Here is an 8,875-nt window from a genome sequence, read left to right as displayed (position 1 = left end):
GGTGGTGTGAGAACGTGGGGAGGTGAGGAGGGGCTGAGGCAGGAGATGCGGGAATTGGGGTCAGAAATGGGGCTGGAGGCAGTGATCACGGCTACAGATCTGTCGATGCCACAGCCCCCAGACCCTGAGCTCTGAGACCACCCTGAGAGTACTCCCACAGGGATACAGCGGGGCTGAAACTTTGAGGGGAGGGTCCTTTCCTCCTTCACCCCTGTATGATCTCTTACAGACTTTTCCAAACTCCGCTCTGTACAAACGAGTCCCGCCAACAGCTGTGGAAAGAGAGTTCTGTGGTCACATACATGAGCCCACTCCTGCGTCCCGTCTGGGGTAATCACAAAGAATGTTCCCATGGGAAGAGCCTCATGGAGTCCTGCAATCGAGAAGTCCTCTGAACGTTTAGGCCAGTGTTTCCCTGACTGCTTGACAAAGGAACCCTCATCACAGCATCTTTTCATATGTTGTTGTTCAGTCACTAAATCATGACCAACTCTTTGCAGCACGCCAGGCTTCCCAACTTCACCATCTCCCGTAGGTTGCTCAAACTCATGTGCATTGAGTCGGTGATGATATCCAACCATCTCATCCTCTGTCGCCCCCTTCTCCTCCTGCCCTCAATCTTTCCCAGCATCAGGGTCTTTTCCAGTGAGTCAACTGTTCCCATCAGGTGGCCAAAATGTTGGCGCTTCAGCTTCAGCATCAGTCCTTCCAATGAATGTTCAGGCTTGATTTCACATGTAACCCCCATCAACTTCCTGTGTATCTAGGAACCCCTTCCCTGGAAGGGAACCGGTACACTGTTCACAGCATTGTGATTGAACTGACTTTTATTTGCAAACTTCAAAATGAAAAGTCAATTAAAATCTGTCTTAGTTTCTCAGGGCTGCTGTAATAGGTACTGTAAACAGGGTGGTTTCAAACAACAGACCTCTGTTGTTCCAGAATTCTGGAGGTCAGAGCCTGTAAGCCACGGTGTCAGCAGGGCCTGGCTCCCTCTGACGCCTGTAGGGGAGGCTCCATCCTGGTCTCTGGTAGCTTCTGGTGGATGCTGCCTCGTGGCAGAGTCATGCATCTCCTCCTCTGTGTTTACATGACCATCTTCCCTCTGTGGGCTATCTCTGTGTCTCTTCCTTTCTGTAAGGATGCCAGGGACTTCCTGGTCCAGTGTCTAAGGCTTCACACTCCCAATGCAGGGAGCCCGGGTTTGACCCCTGGTCAGGTAACCAGCTCCCACATACTGCAACTAAGAGTTTGCACGTTGCAAGGAAGATAAGATCCTGCCTGTTGCAACTAAGACCTGGAGCAGTTCAAACAAGGAAAAGGAAAAGCCAGCTGGATTGGATTAGGATCTCATCCTAGCCCAGCGTGACCTCATCTTAACCAATCACATCTGCAAGGACCCTGGTTTCACACCAGGTCGCGTTTTCAGGTGTTGGGAATTTACTCCAGTTTATCTTTATGGGGGACACAGTCCAACCCATAATACAGCGCGTTCGCAGCAGGTGGTTCTGGGCTGGGAATTCACTGTAACCATCCAGAAGGGTGCTTTCTCCATCTTCCGAGACCTTGGCAATGATGTTGTCATGTGCAGAGTTAGTGTGAATAGAGTTACTGCCTGCGGGTCACTGTGCAGAGTGTGTTATGAATACAAACAGCATCTTGCTGCACCTCACCACAGGTGAACTGGAGTTTGAAGCCGGGACCGTGTGTTGGCACAATCCTGGCTTTTAGGTTCTGTGCTGTGCAGTTTCTGGTGGAAATCAATAGCTGGCTTCAGATCAAGTCCCCTTGTCTCCCAGATGCTTCTTCCGCTTGTTCACTTTTTTTTTTGGCCTTTGTATGTTAACTGTCATTTAGATTTGACATGTAGTGAATTTATGTTGAATTTATGTCCCTATCCTTTGCATGCTTTTCCTTTGTCTTCCTATTATCAATTTGTGAGAACTCTTTTTTTTTTTTGTAATTTTATTTATTTTTGACTGTGCTGGGACTTTGTTGCTGTGTGGGCTTTCTCTAGTTGCAGGGAGTGGGGACTACTCTCTAGTTGCGGCTCAGGAGTTGTGTTATAGGGGCTTAGTTGCCCCGAGGCATGTGGGATCTTCCCAGATCAGGGATCAAACCCGATCTCCTGCGCTAACAGGCAGATTCTTCACCACTGAGCCGCCAGGGAAGCCCCAGTTTGTGAGAGCTCTTTATCTAGGACAGCTACTAACACTTTCTCTCTCAAATGTAAATATTTTCCCACTCCACAGTTTGTTTCCTTAATTTATTATATATTTTGCTATTCAAGAATTTAATATTTTTTTGCCAAGATGTCTTTATTTTCTTTTGTACGCTTTGAATTTCCCATCTCTATGAAAAAAGATTTGCCAATACGGACTTCAAATTTTCTTGTCTCCTAAATTAAATCATTTTTCTTGTTTTACATTTTTGCGTGTAAACATTTATTCCAGCTGGAACTTACTTTTGCCAACAGAACTTAAGAGTCTGAGGTAGGGATCCACATTATTTTCATCCAGAAAGATACCCACTTGAGTTAGCACCATCTGTTAAGCGATCCTTTCCCGCTGAATTTCCACTTGCTCCTGTTGAATTTTCTCCAGGGAGGACAAGGCTGGGAAACTGTCATGGAAGAAGTATGGTTTTGGGAACTTCAGGAGTGTTGGGATGAGGTGCTTTGATGAGGGAGGAGCCTGTGGAAGAAGGGAAAGGAGTTGAGGTCAGAAGGGTTTGACTCAGGAGAGGAGGTTATGGGGTCAGAGAGCTGAACAACGTCAGGTGCTCCACCAGTCACTCCTGGAGCAGTCACCCCGGAACCGGAGCTCCCAGCTACGGCGGGGCCAGCACTCCTGGCACAGGGAACCCTGTGTGGACGCAGCGTGCCCTTGTCCACAGGGCATGGACCCAAAGGCGTGGCGGTCTGGGGTGTTGATGAGAAGGCAGAACACATGGCCTGGGACTTGAGGAGACAGGTCAGAGGGACTCCTCAGAGGCTGGAAAACAGTAGGAGATGAGGAGCCCAGTTTCCTTGATGCTGGCCGCGGATGCAGCATCCGCTGCTGTGTCCTGCACATACCCCCGCCTCCTCACCCCACCCCAGCACTCACCTTTCCGAGGACTCCAATGGATTCTTCCTGGAAGCATCTCCTACTTTGCTTGGGCATGCGCTTGCCCTCTGTGTGGGGCAGTCCAGAAATGGTAATTAATTAACTAATGGCTTCAGGAGCAGACCTCAATGCAGGACAGGTGAGATTTGGTGTACAAACCCCCAGCTTGCTTGGTCCTTAGGTGAGCAAGTCTGAGCAGTGGTCTGCACCCTCTCCAGAGGTACTCACCAGGACTCAACTCCAGTCGCCCATGGTGATGATCTTGTGAACATACCTTTCCCTCTCTCTTTCCCTCGCTCCCCTACCCGAGCTTCCAGGGACCACCTCCCAGATCAACTCCCGGCACTCGTATCCTTTTCTCAGAGGCTGCTGCTGGAGCAACCCAAACTCCAATGTTAGGTCAGCACCCCAGAGGGCTGGTGCAACCATCTCATCCCTCTGCCTTCAGGTATGGTTGGTCCCAGGGTGTAGGGGAGGTGAGTATGAGCATCTGGGGAAGGGAGGAGATGCTTGCAGAGTTTGTCCCCAGAGAAGGCTTAGCATTGGAAGTTGTGAGCAACAGAAACTCCAGTCTAACTAGTTTAACCCAAACCAGGCTCCTCTGTCCATGGAATTCTCCAGGCAAGAATGCTGGATTGGGTAGCCATTCCCTTCTCCAGGGGATCTTCCTGACCCAGGGATTGAACCCAGGTCTCCTGTATTGCACGCAAGTTCTTTACCATCTGAGCCACCCAGAGAAGCCCACAATATTGACTTACAGAGCTGAAAAACTCTGATGATGGTACCAGTCTGATGATGGCACTAGCCTGAGACATGGCTGGACCCAGGGGCTCAAACCAAGACAGCAGTTCTCTCTCCATTGCTCACCTGTTTTACTTGTGGTTGGTTTCATTCTGGAAGAGGGGCTATTCTCTAGCCCCAGGTTTATACTCCACTAGCTTAACAACCCCATTGGAAAGAGGCTGCTTCTCCTCCAGTAATTTTAGGGAATATCCCAGTCCCAACTCTCACTCATTAAAGTCCTGTGAAAGACCAAAGTCTGAACCAATCGTGGAAGCCAGGTGGAGGGGTGACTGACTGGCCATCCTGGGGAGTGAGCTCAGCTTCCTAAGATGGGGGGCCTTGTCTCTCCCTGCAAAGATGGGCTCCATTCTCTGTGGAAGAAGGACAGGAAAGTGGAATCAGCAGATGAGGACGGGTAGGTTGGGTTGGCAAGGGACAAAGAACAAAACAGCCAGGAGAGGAAGGCAGAGAGGAAGGCAGGGGGAAAGGGAGAATTTCGGTGACTTCCTTGCAGAGCCCAGGACTCTCCAGGTGTGCATGCTCTGTGGCATGTTCCCTGACCAGAGAGCGAGTCTGCATCCCCTGCATAGGAAGGCGGAGTCTTCTATTTTTTTTTTTGTGGTGAAGGTTATATAAATTACAGAGGTTATATAAGGTTACAAAGGTTATATAAATCTTTATCTTAACAGGCCCTGAGGGTTTTCCCCTCTGCCCATAGGTGAAAAAGGCAATGACCAAGGTTTTCCCGTTCTGTAAGTGCTTTGTACAACAGTGTCTGTGTAGATCCGTTCCCATAGCATCTTTGGACTGGGTCGGAAGCCTTCCTCCGGAGTCCAGTCTCACGTAGGAGGAGCCGGTTCGGAAAGCCATGACTTCCCACTTGTAGGGTGGGTGGTGCACAGCTGTGGGATGGGTCAGTCCTGCAGAGACTCCGTCAGTCTGTCTCTGGCTCCCAGGAAGGTCATCCGAGTGAGACGAGCTGAGGCTGGGGAAGGAGCCAGAGTTCCGAGGTGTCTGGAAGGGGATGGTGGGGGAAGTGGGGGACCTCTTGGGGCTGCACAGGGTCACGTTGCGGAGCTTCCAGAGCAGCCCCTCGTTCTCCGTGGAGAGGCACTTGTTGACTTTGGACTTCTTCTCCAGCGACTCCTGCAGGACCGCCTGCTCCATAGAAAGTTGCCTGGAAACTGCCATGTGCTTGTCCATCCTAGCTTTCAATTCTTCACGCTCCTGCTGGAATTGCTCCAGTTTGTCCACCAGTGCTGTGTCATTGTCCACCAGTTTCTCCTTCTTCATTCACTCGACGACTGGTTGGCACAGCCTCTCATTCTTGATCTTTAACACAGCTTTAGGCTTTCTAACTCTTGCTCCAGATACATGATCTGAGGGCTTTTTAAAATTTGCTTTCTCTCTTGATATTCTTTTCTGTTCTTCTGATTTCAACTTTTCATTTAAAGCATCATTTTCACTCTTCAGATCATTGATTTTGTTTCTCTAGTGATTTCTGCTTCTCGTAAAGCAGATCCTCGAGGAATTTCTTTTCCATTTCATGGCTTTTCTTGATTTCTGAAAGAAGGTGGATTCTTAATCACTGGACCACCAGGGAAGTCCCAAGGGGGTTTTATTTTTAAAACTTTTAATTTGGAAATGGTTTTAGATTTACTCGAGATTTGGAAAGATAATACAACTTTCCTGTGTGTTCCCATTCAGTTTTGTGTGAACATCTTATGTGCCTACAGTGCATTTACCAAAACTAAGAAATTGTCATTACGGTGTTACTATTAATGAAACTACAGACTTCATTCAGATTTCCCCAGTTTTACCCAGAGTCCGTTTTTCTGTCCTAAGATCCAATCCAGGATCCTAGTTTGCTTCCAGTCATCACATGTTTTTATTTATAGCCATCATGTGTCTCCTCTGGTCTGTGACTGCTTTTGCCATCTTTTTCTACCTTTTATTACCTGCATACATTTGAGAGAAGCCACCAGCTATTTCGTGAAACATCCCTCAGCGTGGGTACACCTGACATTTTCTCCTGGAGACTAAGCTTGCAGATTTGGGGAAAAAGACCAGAGAGGGGATGTCTTATTGGTGCATCGTACCTAAGGTCTCAGGGTACCAATGTGATTTTCCACTGCACTGCCCGCCAGGCTCTCTGCCATAAAGTTTGTATTTCATCCTTTTCCACCCTCTATTTGGGATTCCAGGCTTTGGACAAGCTTTATCCTGGGAATGGAGAGCAGACATCCTCTCTGCCTGCCTGGGTTCTCCCACCTCTGGGACCAGGCCTCTTCTTACACCTGCCAGAATGGATGCTGGTGCTATGTACCCCAACCCCCTTCACGCTCCAGAAAGGCCAGTGATAGCTTCTTCTCCAGCTTCAGAATATCAGGGCCGTCCTGTCTACTGGGTCAAAGGAACGCTGTGCTTCAGAGGTGGCTGGTTTGGGGCTTTAGTTGTGTACATCTGGATTCTAATTGGCAAACTTGGGCCAATGCCAGGTATGGCTCTTCCCCAGCTTCCTGGAGAAACTGGGTGTTTTCTCTGTTACAAAGAGGGTTTTCTCCAGAGCAGTAAGGAGGGTTTGCTCCCAGAAGCGGAAGTGAGTGAGTTACCTAGGAGGCCAGCAGTGCCTCTCACCTGTTGGGAGGAGATGGATGTCTCTACTGCAAAGAAGGAGGTGGGGGATATCCTGGTGGCCTGAGAGTGGGGCTCATAGAGCGGGAGAGGACACCAGCTCTGGGCCGAGCTGCTGGTGACAGCTGGTCTGCCAGGGTCTCTGCTGATCTGCGGTTGCTCTCTGGAATCGAAACATTTTGTAGATTCAGTCATTTGGGTCTTGTTGGCAATTATGTTCTGAGGGATAATCCTTTGCTGGAGCCAGTAAGACCCTGTGCAACTCGGAAGTTTGTCCGATTCCTGTGCATGTGTGGAATTCGGACACTTTAGCTCCTCCTGGCATCCAAGGGCAGGCTGGGAAGACACTGGGTTTGGGCTTGGTGTCAGCCCCGTGAGATGCAGGCCTTGGGTGCACCGTCCATTAGCTTGGGGTGACCTCAGGCAAGCCACCTGGCCTCCGGAGCCTGGTGTCTACTCTGAGAAACGGGGATAATAATAGTGCAGCCATTGCGTTTTGCAGCTCAGGGGCTGTTTGGATTTGAGGTCATTAGGCAGGCAGGAAATGAAAAATACATATTTGCATGAGGGCTATTTTCTGCTTGGCCCAAGAAGGAGAAACAAGATTTGGGTGCTGTGTGCCTGGGTCCAAGAGGGATACTAGGGTGGTGGGGAGGACCCCGTTTGCCTCCCTCACCCTTGCCCAAAGGACTGGCTCTGAGTCCCGTGACTCAGGTAACAGAAGTGGCTGCCTTGGGGAAACTTTGCAAGATGTGGGGCTCAAGAGGTGCTGCTTGGGGGCCCAGGGACAATGTGGGACCCTGACCAGGACAGCCTCTGGGCCGTTTGAGCTTGGATACCGCCAGGGCTGGGGGAACACTGTGGGTACCTGGAAGATTCCCTGCCCTGGGAAATGGTGTCTGAACACCAGCGCCAGGGCAGGGTGGGACGTGTTTCCAGAGGGGCTTGTGGGCAGCACTGAAGAGTCTGGAGTAGAGGAAGGTGAGCAGAGACCATGCCTGAGCCCACGGGAGCCCCGGGAACACCCGGAACAAGGGTCCAAGAGGCTGAGATTCTGAGAGTGGTGGCCTCGAGCTGGTGAGATGCAGGCTCAGTGGTCACGGGGCCCCCAGATGGACTTGCAGGGATGGTCAAGGACACTGGGCTATTATAACACCTACCTCTTAAGACTGGGGGGCAGGTGAGAGCACCGGGGGCAGGCATTGTCACAGCACTCGAAGTGTTGTGACAAGCTCCCGTGTGCCATACCCAGCCACCTCGTCATCGCTCTGAGCCTCAGTGTTGACATGTGTGAAATGGAGATGATGGGAATGCTCTCCTTCCCCCAGGATTGTTACAAGCATTTTGTGTGTGTGTGTGTGGGTGTGTGTGTGTGTGTGTGAGTGTTCACTCAGTTGTGTCTGACTCTTTTGTGACCCCATGGACTGTAGGCCACCAGGCTCTTCTGTCCATGGGGATTGTCCAGGCAAGAATACTGGAGTGGGTTGCCATTTCCATCTCCAGGGGAATCTTCCCAACCCAGGGATCGAACCCATGTCTCTTGTGCCTCCTGCATTGGCAGGCGGGTTCTTTACCACTGAGCCACCTGGGAAGCCGTTATGAGGATGGAGTGACATAAATAAGACTTCTTCTCTGAGGCTGAATGACAGGCGCATAGTCACACAGCTAAGCATCGGGGTCAGATTCTGTTTGTGTCATAATCAGTGACGTATCCCTGAATAGCCGATGCTCAGCAGGTGTGGGTGAAGGAAGAAGCGAATGCTGTTTCCATATTCCACAGTGTTCCATTACAGCTCCAAGTGCTATTTGGAGAAGTTCTGTTATGAACACAGTCCCGCAGAAACAAGCATAACCTGAGCTCTGAGCAATGAAGGCACCTGATGGTCACTGAGAACTGGCCCTAAACCTATTACATGCTGCTGTCTTTATTTTTGTTTTTTACATCAGACAGGTAATGTGCCGATGTCGTAACAAGGCTTAGAGGGAGGCACATGTCACGCAGCAGCGTGAACACCCAATCATCATGCTCATGAACTACAAAAGGATCGCATGCTGCTTTCTTTAATCCTTGTAATGATCCCATGAAGTGGGTCCTATGACTAGAACCGAATTCCCACTGAGTATAATTCCGGTTGTGCAGCAAAGGAAACCAAGTCTTGAAGAGGCCAGGTGATTTGCCCGAGTTTCCAAGGAGGTATGAGGCCAAGCCAGGATTTGAACCAGGTGGCTTATGCCAGCACCCAAACGTTCTAGTCTTTTCTTTTGCAGCTGATGGTGGCAGAGAACTTGGTCCTAGGTATTCAGCGGGCAGGCCACCCCTGGACCCCATCTCTGGTTAACCAACCCAGGCC

General features: G+C 50.1%; 1 non-coding gene and 1 pseudogene across 1 annotated transcript; both read right to left on the bottom strand.

Annotated features, from left to right (window-relative positions):
* Positions 1–2,549: 2,549 nt before the first annotated feature.
* Positions 2,550–7,788, bottom strand: LOC136157297 (microtubule-associated tumor suppressor 1 homolog pseudogene; annotated as a pseudogene).
* Positions 7,789–8,465: 677 nt separating this feature from the next.
* On the bottom strand, positions 8,466–8,570 carry LOC136162355 (small nucleolar RNA U13). The gene has a single exon (XR_010662151.1). It is a non-coding gene; the product is annotated as a small nucleolar RNA U13 (small nucleolar RNA).
* Positions 8,571–8,875: the final 305 nt, after the last annotated feature.

This window comes from Muntiacus reevesi, chromosome 2 (genome assembly GCF_963930625.1).
Source record: "Muntiacus reevesi chromosome 2, mMunRee1.1, whole genome shotgun sequence".
In the NCBI taxonomy this organism is placed as follows: domain Eukaryota; kingdom Metazoa; phylum Chordata; class Mammalia; order Artiodactyla; family Cervidae; genus Muntiacus; species Muntiacus reevesi.
Note: the sequence above shows the minus strand (reverse complement) of the source record. Positions and strands in the feature narration are given on the sequence as shown.